This window comes from Sminthopsis crassicaudata, chromosome 4 (assembly GCF_048593235.1).
Source record: "Sminthopsis crassicaudata isolate SCR6 chromosome 4, ASM4859323v1, whole genome shotgun sequence".
NCBI classification, from domain to species: Eukaryota; Metazoa; Chordata; class Mammalia; order Dasyuromorphia; family Dasyuridae; genus Sminthopsis; species Sminthopsis crassicaudata.
This window is the reverse complement of record NC_133620.1, coordinates 61,819,535-61,833,769: the sequence shown is the minus strand read 5'-3', so window position 1 is coordinate 61,833,769 and position 14,235 is coordinate 61,819,535.

Here is a 14,235-nt window from a genome sequence, read left to right as displayed (position 1 = left end):
TTATATGTACTATTCATTGCAATTTTATTTGTCCATAGAAAAACAGAGAGAAAAAATATTTTTAAAAAGTACAAATTCTGTGAAAGACAAATCTGGTAAAACCACTACTATTTGGTCCTGAATGAAAACTTTGTCAAGGCGATGTATCCAAATAATGTAGGTTTTCCTTATTTGAAATATTTCCCAGAATTAGGGAGGCTAAACTAAAAGAGGAAATATTTGTGGATCTTCAAATAAAGGAAGAGGGGAAGGATGAACATTTTGAGAAAGAGTTAAATGAAGTTGAACGTACTGCATGGAAATAATTTTTAAAAGTGGACAGCAACTTTGGGGAAAATTATAAGGCAGTATATGATTCTGGACAAAGTGCATTGTCTTTCAGTGATTAGGCAACTCTCTAAGATTGAAAATTTCAAACATGGTGCCAACCTGTATTAGTAAACAGAAATTTCTCATCTGAGATTCTCTTTATCAATAAAATCACAAGTTCCATCCCTAACCCCATCTTTATTCCTACAAAGCACAAAATCACCAAGGCATTGTCAAGCATCTTTTCAAGGATTATACATTTATGATGTAATATCACTCAAGTTAATTTCTTGGATTCATATTTGGACATCTTCCCAGTAAATCTAAATGCTATTAGTAAAATGCATTGAGGACTTCCATCAAGAAAAAGTCATATCAGGGCATAGTGTCTAAGCAAGCCAATTGATTACTGGTTGATGTGGAGAAAGAATGACTTACAGGCAAAATATAACAGAAAATCACAAGTGGTTACAATTTAGGAGAGTTAAAAGAACACAATTTTGTTTAATAAGAGAAATTTTTTGAAAAATAAAATGTTTGTGAAAGTGGTGTGTAATTTTTAAAAAATCTGAATTTGTAATCACCATGAAAATATTATAAAATTTGCTCTTTTTAGATGTGACCAAAAATAAACCTTTTGTCCAATGAAATTTCAGATAATTTGGATATTATTCTTTTGGATCTGCTTTTTTACATTGTATCAGAGCTTTTTATGTCTTCCTATATTTCTTTCATTCCTCCTTATTTGTTGTTCTTTAGAAAGCAATTCCATATTATAGTAACTTGTGGCCTACTTCTGAAGCTCTGAGTTTATATTATCCAGGCTCTTTATTAGGTCTTCTCATAAATCATTCTCCAGTTCTTGTTCCTATTCAGAATTTCACCAGCAAATATTAGAAAACAGTTTGTATATAGTTCTTACAGGAAAGATAAAAAGGGGGAAAAAGCAATTCTAATCTCCCTGGCCTTTTTTCTTTTCCATACATTCTTAAAGACTGATTATAGTACCAGGGTTGGGCCTCCTTCCCCAAAAGGAGAAAACATGGGGTCATTAGAGAGTAAACCCTCCTCTTGAAGACCTGCAGAATCTACACAAGTCACAAACCAGTGACTTCTGACTTTATTTCTAACTCTTCAAACTTGTCTATCTTCTGAAGGCTTCTCAATTTGGAAGATCCAGCCATCTTCCTCATTTTGTTGAGTTTCTTCCAGAACCTCCTTTTTTTGAAGAAATACACAAGACAGCTATTCTTATTCTTTTATATCTCTCCCAACTTTGTTCTTAGTTCTTTAGAAGAATTGCACATATTTAACCTATGTTGGATTATTTGTTGTCTAAGGAGGGTGGGGAGAAAAATTTGGAGCACAAGGTTTTTCAAAGATGAATATTGAAAATGATTTTTGCATGTATTTGGAAAAATAAAAAGCTATTATTAAAAAAAAAAAAAAGGAAAAGAAGAAAAGAAAGTAAACTCTTATTGAGGGTAGGGACTGTTTCTTTTCGTTTATACTTATATTCCTAAATGCACAATACAATGCCTGGGGCATATTAAGTCCTTATAATTGTTTGTTGACTGATATCATGTTTTGTCTTATTAATTCTCTTCTTTGCTTTGGACTTAGAATTCTTGTCCTTGTTCAGAGATTCCTCACTTGACTTTCCTTCTCTGAGTCCATGAAGTTCCCTGAAGGAGGCTCATAAATGCACAGACTTCCTCTCTAGGGAATCCAGTCTGAATCTTTATGAATCTAAATCTCTAGCTCCTTTTTTCATTTTTCAGTTCTGGTTTTTCTCTTCTTTTTTTTAAAAGCCCAGTCCAAAATAGGGATCATAGTCCAGGTGCTCTGCAACTGGGTTTGACGGAAGTGATAAAATTTAGTAAGGGGGGTTTAGTGGTAAAAAAAAAAAAAAAAAAATTATACATTTTTTATAAATTATTATACCCATCCATCTCAGACCCAGCTAGTGGAGCAGTGAATAGTGTGCTGGGCTAGGAGTCAAAAAAACATGAGTTTCGCATTGATTTTTCTCATTTTACATAGTCATATCCATTTTATTTTCTATGACCATATTCCTTATTTATTTAAGAATTCATTTTTTGGAAATGGTTATGAAAAATGCATCCTTACATTTTCTGTTTTCAATACTTTGACTTTTTAGGCTAAGCTCAAATTTGGAGGATCAATATCTATTGGAGAATATTGTGGTAGATATTATAAATTGTCTGCATAAGCCTAATTTCCATGAAACTGCTTAAAATTTCCCCACGGCCTTTTTAAATAAAGATTTCTCCCCACAACAGGCTATGCACTTGGATTTTTCAAACATTGAGTTGTTATATTTGATTATTATTCTACTGACTAAGTTTTCTAATCTTTAATCAATACCATATTATTTTCATGATTACTGCTTGATAGTTATATTTCAAGTCTTAATATCTATACCCTTCTTTCTGTCTACTTTTTAAAAATACATTCTTCTACAAATTAAGACCCTGATATTTAATTGATATGTCAATAAAATATGAATTAACTTAATAATATTTCACTTTAATTATATTTACATGGTACAATAATAAATAATGATTTACAAAGAAAAAAGAAAAGAAAAGAAAACATGAGTTTCAATCCAGTCCCAGACACTGCATGACTCTTGGCAAATTCCTTGTTCTCTTTTTGTCTCAGTTCCTCAATTATAAAATATAACAATGTCTACTTCACAGAGTTGTGATGAGGATCAAATAAGATAATAATTGTTAAAGCACTTAGCGCAGTATCTGGCACATAGTATGTTTTGTACAAATGCTTTTTCCCTTCTCCTTCCTCTTCCCTTCTGTAATATAATATTAATGGATCATTAGGTATCTGGCCAATAAGACATCCAATGCCAAAAGAAAATCCTAAAGTATGTTAGGAAGTCCTGGGTAGCTTGGTGAATGTTAGCAGAGAAAGCCTGAAGCACTGATAGGATTATAATACTCCTTGAAGCAAAATAGAGAAGAGCTCCTAGGGAACCCCCAAGAAAGCCTTTTGTTCTTAAGTAGTTCTTTCATTCAAGTAGACTTTCCATTATAGACCCTCTCCAAATGGGTTGCCTAGAGTCATACAACTAGTAAATGTCAAGTCTCTGAAATAGAATTTGAATTTAGATCCTCCTAATTCCAGGGCTGTTCTATCCATCCTGTCATCTAACTGCCTCCATAGATACTATTTTATTTTGTCCAATTCTTTTAAAAAAAAACCAAACAACTTACTTGAAAAACAAATATGTGCCCTTTCTCCCATCTCTCTGCCCTCAACAGTTTTCATTGTTTTATGCAAATCTTTTTAAAAATTAATTTTAAAAGGAAACTTTAGGTTTAGTATTCATAAACAGAAACCTTGAGGTGAACAAAAAAGCAAAATAATACACAAAACTATAAATTCTAAAGAACTTACAACTTGTTTTTTTTAACTGTGTGTATATATTTAAGTCCCCAAAAGAATCATAATACTCTGTTCATTTCTGTTTTCTCCTGTTTCTTTTTCCTATGTATATATTATCAATTAATAGGTAATATGTAGCCTTTTAAGTTTGCAAACAACCTTTAAAGATCAGAAAACTGAATCTGAGAGAAGATGATTTGTAAAGGAACTAATTGAGATAAGATTTTGCTGCTATAATTAATATAATTTTTAATATAACCAATGATTTTATGCATGTTGTCATCATTATTCTATAGCAAATTGTGTTATATCGCTTATAATCCTTACACTATAATGATTTCTTTTATTTTCTCTTAGACTGAAAACTCCTTTTTGTTAGAGAATATTTCTTGCTCTTTGTTTATTGTAATGTCTTTTGCATAATAAATATTCAATATTTTTCTGCCTTATTTAATTAATGACCATTGCCTACAATCTTGGAAAGAAATTTAAAAAAAAATTCTTTTCTCAAAAATAAATACTTTAACAATTCCAGAAGATACTATAAAACAGTATGTGGGAGTGGAAAGTTCATTGTCCTACAATCAGAACTAGCCACCAGCCTAAGTCATTTCATTTGATGAATCCTCATTTCCTCATCCTTGAAATGAAACAGTTTAGTTGACCTTAAAGTTTCTTTCAGCAGCAAAACTTTTTATTTTAGAAAGCCAGAGAATAGTTGCTTTAATCTGACAGATTTTAAAATATTTTTATGTATGGAGTTGATCAACTTAATGAGGCCAGTTGGGGCCTAGTGATCCTTTTTTTTTTTTTTCTTTTTTTTTTTTTAAATTAATTTTTATAATAACATTTTTTTTTGACAGTACATAAGCATAGGTAATTTTTTTTTTTTTTTTTTTTTTTTTTTTTTTTTTTTTTTTTTTTACATTATCCCTTCTACTCCCTTCTGTTCCGAGTTTTTCCCCTCCTTCCCTCCACCTCCTCCCCTAGATGGCAGGCATTCCCATACATATTAAATATCTTATAGTATATCCTTGGTACAATATATATGTGCAGAAACGAATTTTGTTGTTGTTGTTGCAAAGGAAGAATTGTATTCCGAAGGTAAAAATAATCTGGGAAGAAAAACAAAAAAACAAACAAACCAAAAAAATGCTCACAGTTTACACTCATTTCCCAGTGTTCCCTCTCTGGGTATAGCTGATTCTGTCCATCATTGATCAATTGGGATTGGATTAGCTCTTCTCTATGTTGAAGATATCCACTTCCATCAGAATACACCCAATGATCCTTCAAAGAAAGCTGAATAATTCAAAAGGAGGTCAGTTTGATCTTGAGTCTTAAAAATTGAGGAGTTTCTAGAGCTTTGTCTCTTGAAGCTGAAAAGATAGAAAATTATAGATTTCTTTGTTACGACTTCCCAGAGCAGAGAAAGGATGTTTTATTTGGAAACCCGTTTAGGTAAAGAGTCAGTATTATGTTGGGAAAAGGTAGAGTAAATAGTAACTGAACACTCTTGCTAAATGTATTTGAGACTTTGCACCCCCAGTCCATTGAGAATGAGTTAGTTAGCTTGACTTTTTTTCTGTGGGTCAGAGCCATTCCATTGTCTTAGGGCTTTAGAAGGAATAATATGTTATCCCTTCAGCCAAGAGAACTACTGCACCTCAAGTTTCTGACCACACCATAAAGTAGCAATAGGATCATCTTTTAGTTTGAGAGATGACAATTATAAAAAGAACCATGGTGCTAAGAGTTAGGAGTTCTTGAACCTCAAATTTCTTAGGAGAATTCCTGAATTTTCTGAAGAGAAAGTTTAGAGTGGTTCCTGGAAAAGCCAAACCTTTTTTTTTTTTTTTTTAACTTAATAGTATTTTTTTTTCCAATTACATATAAGATATTTCTCAATATGTGTGATTTTGAGCTCCAGATTTTTCTCCTTCCATCCCTTCCCTCTTCCCTCTCCAAGACAATAAGCAATCTTATATAGCGTATATATGTACAATCACATTAAACATATTTCTGCTTTACTCATGTTGTGAAAGAAGACGCAGAACAAAAGGGAAAAACTATAAGAAAGAAAAATAAACCCCTCCAAAAAGTGAAAATAATATGCTTCGATTTGCCTTCAGACTTCCTTAGTTCTTTAGATATGAATAACATTTTCTATCATGAGTCCCTTGAAATTGCCTTGGATCTCAAAGGATATGAACAGACAATTTTCAGATGATGAAATTAAAACTATTTCCACTCATATGAAAGAGTGTTCCAAATCACTATTGATCAGAGAAATGCAAATTAAGACAACTCTGAGGTATCATTACACACCTGTCAGATTGGCTAAGATGACAGGAACAAATAACGATGAATGTTGGAGGGGCTGTGGGAAAACTGGGACACTGATACATTGTTGGTGGAGTTGTGAAAGAATCCAACCATTCTGGAGAGCAATCTGGAATTATGCCCAAAAAGTTATCAAAATGTGCATACCCTTTGACCCAGCCATACTCTACTGGGCTTATACCCCAAGGAACTCTAGAGAAGGGAAAGGGTCCTGTATGTGCCAAAATGTTTGTGGCAGCCCTTTTCATAGTGGCTAGAAGCTGGAAGATGAATGGATGTCCATCAATTGGAGAATGGTTGGGTAAACTATGGTATATGAATGTTATGGAATATTATTGTTCTATAAGAAATGACCAACAGGAGAAATATAGAGAGGCTTGGAGAGACTTACATCAACTGATGCTGAGTGAAACGAGCAGAACCAGAAGATCATTATACACTTCAACAATGATACTGTACGAGGATGTATGCTGATGGAAGTGGATTTCTTCAACATAGAGAAGAGCTAATCCAATTCCAATTGATTAATGATGGAAAGAACCAGCTACATCCAGAAAAGGAACAATGGGAAATGAATGTAAACTGTTATTTTTACCTTCTGAATCCAATTCTTCCTGTGCAACAAAAAATTCGGTTCTACACACATATATTGTATCTAAATTATACTGTAATATATTTAACATATATAAGACTGCTTGCCATCTGGGGGAGGGGTTTGGGGGAGGAAGGGAAAAAATCTGAATAGAAGTAAGTGCAAGGGATAATGTTGTAAAAAATTACCTATGCATATGTACTGTCAAAAAATGTTATAATTATAAAATAAAATTAAAAAAAAAAAAAAAAAAAAAAAAAAAAGAAATTGCCTTGGATCATTGCATTGCTGAGAAGAGCTAAGTCAATCATAACTGATCATTGCACAGTGTTGCTATGTGCTATGTTCTCCTGGTTCTGCTCACTTTATTCAGAATCAATTTATCTAAGTCTTTTAGGTCTTTCTGAAATCCACCTGCTCATCATTTCTTATAGCACAATAGTATTCCATTACATTCATGTACCACAGCTTGTTCCACCATTCCCTAATTGATGGGTGTAGGGGTCAACCTCTTTAGGAAGCCCAAATTTGAAAGGTCAGGAACCTTCTTGAGCAACCAAACCAGTCTTTTCAGAGAAAGTTGGGCAAATGCTCTGCCATTGGAGAATCAACTAGAGATTGAGCTTGGAGATTTTGTTTTTGTTTATATTTGGTCTTGATCTCCTATGATTTCACTGGCCCCCAAAACTCCCAGAATGGAAATTCTTTCATTAAAGCAGATCAGCAACTCTCTATAACTTTCAGTCGAAGATAGTGGCCAAGGACACCAAGAGTTTAAGTGATATGTCCAAGATGTCACAGAAAGGATTGAAGGATTTTGCCTTCCTCTAATATAATTCTGATGATGAAAGTTCTGTTTGAAGTCAGTTATCTTTCTAGCAAGCCCATGTTTTGTTTTGTTTTGACTTCTTAGAGATGTCCTATCCTTTGAGTTAGTACCATAAAAGTGTTGAATTGTATGTGTGAGGGTGGATTGAAACAACCCTCCCTCATTTTGGCTTAGACACCTTAATTAGGTATCAAATCAAAAGACCTTAGAGTAAGTGTAAAACATTGTCTTGTTCCTGCTCTAAACAATTGTCCTATACTCTAAGTCCTAATCAATAAACTCCAGTAACTTTCTCTCTAACCTCCTCTGTTCTGTATTGAAAGCTATTTGTGAGCAAACTATCCCCATCTTTTTGGTTTTAAAATTCATTACTCTATGCAATTTAGTCAAAGTGGCCATAGTAGGACATTGGCCATAAACGGAGCTCCCAATGCAGGATGGGCTTTGCATTGGCTTTCTTCCATGTCTAGACTAGTTATTGCATGTATATCCTCCTCAATACCAATCTTACAATCTCCAGCTTCTACAAGGCATTTCCCAGGTCCTACAGCTACCTTCCCTTGCAACCTTCCATCAATCCCCCATTCATCTGGCTTCTATCTGTCTATAGCCATGCTGTATGCTCTCTTCCACCATTAGAATGTAAATATAGTAAGAATTCAACAAAGCTGGGTGACTGATTAATTGATTAACCTTTTATTGATTATTGATTATTTTCTATAAAATTATGGAAAGGGACAAGAAGAGGGAGTAGGTAAGTAATATTCCAGCACGATGAATGGCAAGGAGATGACTGAATAATCAGGGCCTTCCTTCATTGTTGGTGAGTCATTTCAATCATGTCCGACTCTTTGTGGCCCCATTTTCTTGGCAAAGATACTGGAATATTTGGCCATTTCCTTCTCCTGATCATTTATAGATGAGAAAACTGAGGCACACAGGGTGAAGCAACTTGCCCAGATCTCACGACTAGTAAATATCTGGGGCTGGATTTTGACTCAAGTCTGACTTGAGGTCCATTGAAATACCCAGCTGCTTCCAGTACTTAGCAGAATTCTTGGCCAATAGCATGTATTTAAAGCATGACTTTGGATTCCCTCCTCCCCCACCTCCCCATTTGTTCACTCATTCAGACCTAATGCTCTTTTACCCACACGTGTGAGTAAACAAATGAAGTTTGACCTATATTCTGAAGTTCCTAGAAGAAACTCTGGGTAGGGACAAAATGACCTAAAGTGATAGGACTGGGAGGACAGGGAAGGACAACTGTCCCCAAGATTAGATGCAGTTTGTATAACCTTGAAGCCCTGGGGTAAGGGTAGCATTTTTATTTTTGCAGTATTCTATAGATTTGAAAAAACACACAAAAGTTTTCCTTAACACAAAAACTTTTATTAGATAAAATAAAAATCAGAAGATAAAAATATAGAGCACTGCCTGTAATTTCTTACAGATGAGATAAATTAGCAACAGATCCTTTTATCTAAGTTCATATCCAATTTAAAAATAATATTACTATCTAATAATATCTCATATTTACATAGCACTTTATGGTTTGTAAAATGCTTTCCTTACAACTAGCCTGTGGAGTTAGTCAAATGAGTATTATATTCCCTTTGCAGAGATGAGGCTCTGAGAGATTCAGTGGATGGCCTACATAACACAATTAGTTAAGTGTTTGAAGCAGAATGTGAACCCAAGGCTCCTAATAGCAAGTTTAGTATTCCATTCACTACTTTTGCCTAATTAAATTGCAGGGGGAGCCTCCCCCAGATCATCCATCTTCAAGGGGAAAATTATTTTGATTAAGGAAGAAGCTAATTTGAGGGGTTTAAATGGAGAATTATCACAGAATATTAATAATAAAGGATTAAAAAATCAGTTGGTTTTTCCATGATATCCTTCATATGAATGAAGTGATGAAAGTAAAACAGAACTAAAAATGATCTCCGGGAGTTTGTCCTTTAAAAATATCTCTGTTTCACATACTCAAAAACTTTTTATAACTATCCACTCTTTTCATTAAAAATCCATAGAACATGTATGAAGAGACCTGAGACAGAGATAAGAAATGTAAAAAAAGAAAAATTATTTTCAAATTAAATTAGCCATTTGTAAATACTACCATGATAATATGGATGGTTTTATATTTGAGTTTTTCCCCGCTTTTTAAATTTTTTTTATTAAAGCTTTTTATTTACAAAACATATGCATGCATAATTTTTTAACATTGACCCTTGCAAAGCCTTTTGCTCCAAGTTTTCCTCTCCTTTCTGCTAACCCCTCCCCTAGCTAGTAGGTAGTCCAATACATTAAATATGTTAAAATATATGTTAAATCTAATATACATATACATATTTATACAGTTATGTTGCTGCACAAGGAAAATCGGATCTAGAAAGAAAAAAAAAACTAAGAAGGAAAACAAAAATGCAAGCAAACAAAATCAGAAAGAGTGAAAATGCTGTGTTGTGGTCCACACTCAGTTCCCACAGTTCTCTCTCTGGGCTACTCTCTTCATCACTGAACAAGTGGATTTGGTTTGAATCATCTCATTGTTTAAGAGAGCCACATCCATCAGAATTGATCATCGTATAGTCTTGTTGTTGCTGTGTAAATGATCTCCTGGTTCTGTTTATTTCACTCAGCATCATTTCATGTAAGTCTCCCCAGGCCTTTCTGGAATCAGCCTGCTGGTTATTTCTTACAGAACAATAATATTCCATAACATTCATATACCACAACTTATTCAGCCAGTCTCCAACTGATGGACATACAGTTTCCAGTTTCTATCCACTACAAAAAGGGTTTCCACAAACATTTTTGCATATGTGGTTCCCTTTCCCTCTTTTAAGATCTCTTTGGGGTATAATCCTAGTAGAAACTCTGCTGGGTCAAAGGGTATGCACAGTTTGATAACTTTTTGAGCATAGTTCCAGATTGCTCTCCAGAATGGCTAGATGTATTCACAATTCCACCAACAATGTATCAGTGTCTCAGTTTTCCCGCATCCCTTCCAACATTTGTCATTATCTTTTCCTGTCATCTTAGCCAAGTTGAGAGATATGTAATGGTTCCTCAGAGCAGTCTTAATTCACTTTTCTGATCAATAATGATTTAGAGCATCTTTTCATATGAGTAGAAATGGTTTTAATTTCTTCATCTGAAAATTATCTGTTCATATCCTTTGACTACTTATCAATTAGAGAATGGCTTGAATTCTTATGAATTTGAGTCAATTCTCTATACATTTTAGAAATTAGGCTTTTATCAGAACCCTTGAATGTAAAAATGATTTCTTAATGTATTGCTTCCCTTCTGATCTTGTCTGCATTAGTTTTGTTTGTACAAAACTTTTTAATTTAATATAATCAAAATTATGTGATGTTCAATTATGAGTTCCAGTTCTCCTTTGGCTACAAATTCCTTCCTTCTCCACAGATCTGAGAGGTAAACTATCCTATGTTCCTCTAATTTGTTTGTAATATCGCTCTTTATGTCTAAATAATGAACCCATTTTGATCTTATCTTGGTATAATGTGTTAGGTGTGGGTCAATGCCTAGTTTCTGCCATACTAGTTTCCAATTTTCCCAGTAGTTTTTGTCAAATAGCAAGTTTTTAATTTCAAAAATTGGGGTCTTTGGGTTTGTCAAATACTAGATTGCTATGGTCATTGACTATTTTGTCCTGTGAACCTAATCTATTCCACTGATCGACTACTCTATTTCTTAGCCAATACCAAATAGTTTTGATGATCACTGCTTTATAATATAGTTTTAGATCTGGCACAGTAAAGCCACCTTCATTTTCATTTTTCTTTTCATTAATTCCCTGGAAATTCTTTTGTTCTTCCAGATGAACTTTGTTATTATTTTTTTTTTCTAGATCTGTAAAGTAATTTTTGGGAATTTGATTGGTATGACATTGAATTAGTAGATTAATTTAGGTAGTATTGTCATTTTTATTATATCAGCTCGGCCTATCCATAGCACTTGATATTTTCACAATTGATTAGATCTGCCTTTATTTGTGTAGAAGGTATTTTGTAAATGTGTTCATATAGTTCCTGACTTTGCCTTGGCAGGTAAACTCCCAAATACTTTATATTATCAATAGTTTTTTTAAATGGAATTTCTCTTTGTATCTTTTGCTGTTGGACTTTGTTGGTAATATATAAAAATGCTGATGATTTCTGTGGATTTATTTTGTATCCTGCAACTTTACTAAAGTTATGGATTGTTTCTAATAGTTTTTTTTTAGTTGATTTTCTAGAGTTCTCTAGGTATATTGTCATTTCATCTGTAAAAAGTGATAATTTGGTTTCCTCATTACCTACTCTAGTTCTTTTAATGTCTTCTTTTTTTTTTATTGCCAAAGCTAACATTTCTAATACAATATTGAATAGTAATGGTGACAGTGGGAAGCCTTTTTTTCACCCCTGAACTTACTGGGAATGGTTCTAGTTTGTCCCCATTATATATGATACTTGCTAATGGTTTTAAATAGATGCTACTGATCATTTTAAGGAAAAGTCCATTTATTCCTATACTCTCTAGTGTTTTTTTTTTTTTTTTTTAATAGGAATGGATGTTGGATTTTATCAAAAGCTTTTTCTGTATCTATTGAGATAAGCATGTGATTTTGTTAGTTTAGTTATTGATATAGTCAATTATGCTAATAATTTTCCTAGTATTGAACTAATTTTGCATTCCTGGTTTAAATCCTTCTTGGTCATTGTGTATTATCATGGAGATGACTTTCTGTAATCTCTTTGTTAATATTTTATTTAAGATTTTTGTATCAATATTCATTTGGGAAATTGGGCTATAATTTTCTTTCTCTGTTTTTACCCTACCCAGTTTAGGTATTAGGACCATATCTGTGTCATAAAAGGAGTTTGATATGACTCTTTCTTTACCTGTTTTTTCAAATAGTTTGCAAAGTATTGGAATTAATTGTTCTTTAAATATTTGGTAGAACTCACATGTAAATCCATCTGGCCCTGGAGATTTTTTCTTAGGGAGTTGATTAATAGCTTGTTTTATTCCTTTTTCTAAAATGGGATGATTTAAGTAATTTAATTCCTCTTCTGTTAATCTGGACAATCTATATTTTTGTAGGTATTCCTCCATTTCACTTAGATTATTATATTTATTGACATATAGTTAGGCAATATTTGATCACTTATGAAAACACAGAATCACAGATTTAGCACTAAAAGAGACCTTGTAGGCCTTCTAACCCACCCCCTTCATTTCATAGAAAACTGAGGCTTAGGAAGGTTAATCTGTAACTTTGATTCCCATCTGGGTCCTAGGTGACTCACTCTTCCACACCAGAGCCTAAATGTTCATCAATACAACATCAATGGGAAACCATATTAAAAAACATATGCTTCCAAAACTGATGGTCATTTAATTAAGACAGAATAGGAAGGTAAATAACAGGGAGACAAATATTTTCTTATGGAAAATGTAGACCATGTCTCCTTTAGGTGAGGATAGACAAAAATATTTTGGAGAGGCCCTGTTTCCCAGAGTTGAGACTCAGTAAGCAGACTGTGTCCTGAGCTTGTCATACCAATAATCCTTTACGCTCAGGAATAACATTACTCTCTGGCAAAGGGTTTTGCTTGGACCACCACTGGGTCTTCAGTGAGGGATTTTGTTGGTCCTTTTGTTGGCCATCTATCACATATTCATAATCCCTGTCATCACAGAACTTTGGTTCTGTGCCTTGCAGGGTGGGCATGACCCTTAAGACTTGAGACAATACTATTCCCCCAGGGAACTCAGGATCTAAAAATGATTATGTCATTCTCCCGGATCACTAGTAGTGTGGAAGACCTGCCTTTTTGGTCCAGCATGTTAAGCCTTCCTTCTTAGGAGGAAAGGCTTCCACTTGCAAATATCATTTTTATCACTCTGAATTTAACTTCTATTTGTGTCCCTAGCCTGCTTTGTGCAGCTCCGGCCACCCACAGAGGACTGCTCTGGTCCAGTTCACATAATCAACTTTAATTTCTCTGCTTCTCTGACATTTTGATGAGACTCAGACAGTAATAAATGATGAAGCTCAAGGTCCGATGCCATCTTCCTCTTGCTCTAGTTTTGGGGTACTAGTCTAGAGCCATGATTATGTGCTGGGGCCAGCTTCCCTTTTACTGGAGATCCAGGCTACACCAGATAGTCTACCCAGTTCCCCTTGGCTTTCCTCCAGGTTTGTACCGGCTAGTCTCTAATCACTGCTTTATATGACTGCACTGGACTTGTTCCAAATGCCCATTGCTTCCTCTTCCTCCACATAAGCCTGCTTTTCCTGCTGCCCGACTGCTGTGCCTGCCTGGTACAATCCCATGTTCGGGCCCAGATCTTGAATCCCAGAGCTTTCTCCAGGATACAGCGACCCTCATCAAAGCTACATAAGCCAACTGAAGCTGGTTTAAAGAAAGTTCATGAGAGAGTTGAGACAATCTGCCCTTATTCGTATAATCCAGGGTATATATAGACTCTAGGTCCTTTTCTCTCAGGGATCTCATCATTTTCTATGAATTCAATTATCACCTCCATGGAGATGACTCCCAAATCTATAGCTTTTTACTCCCATATCTAATTAGTTGCCACGTCTTATTAATTACACCATCTGAGTATTTCTCAAATTCTTTTCCACTCATGCAAACAGCCATCTGATTTCAAACTATTACCTCTTACCCGGACATTTCAGTAGTCTCCTAAT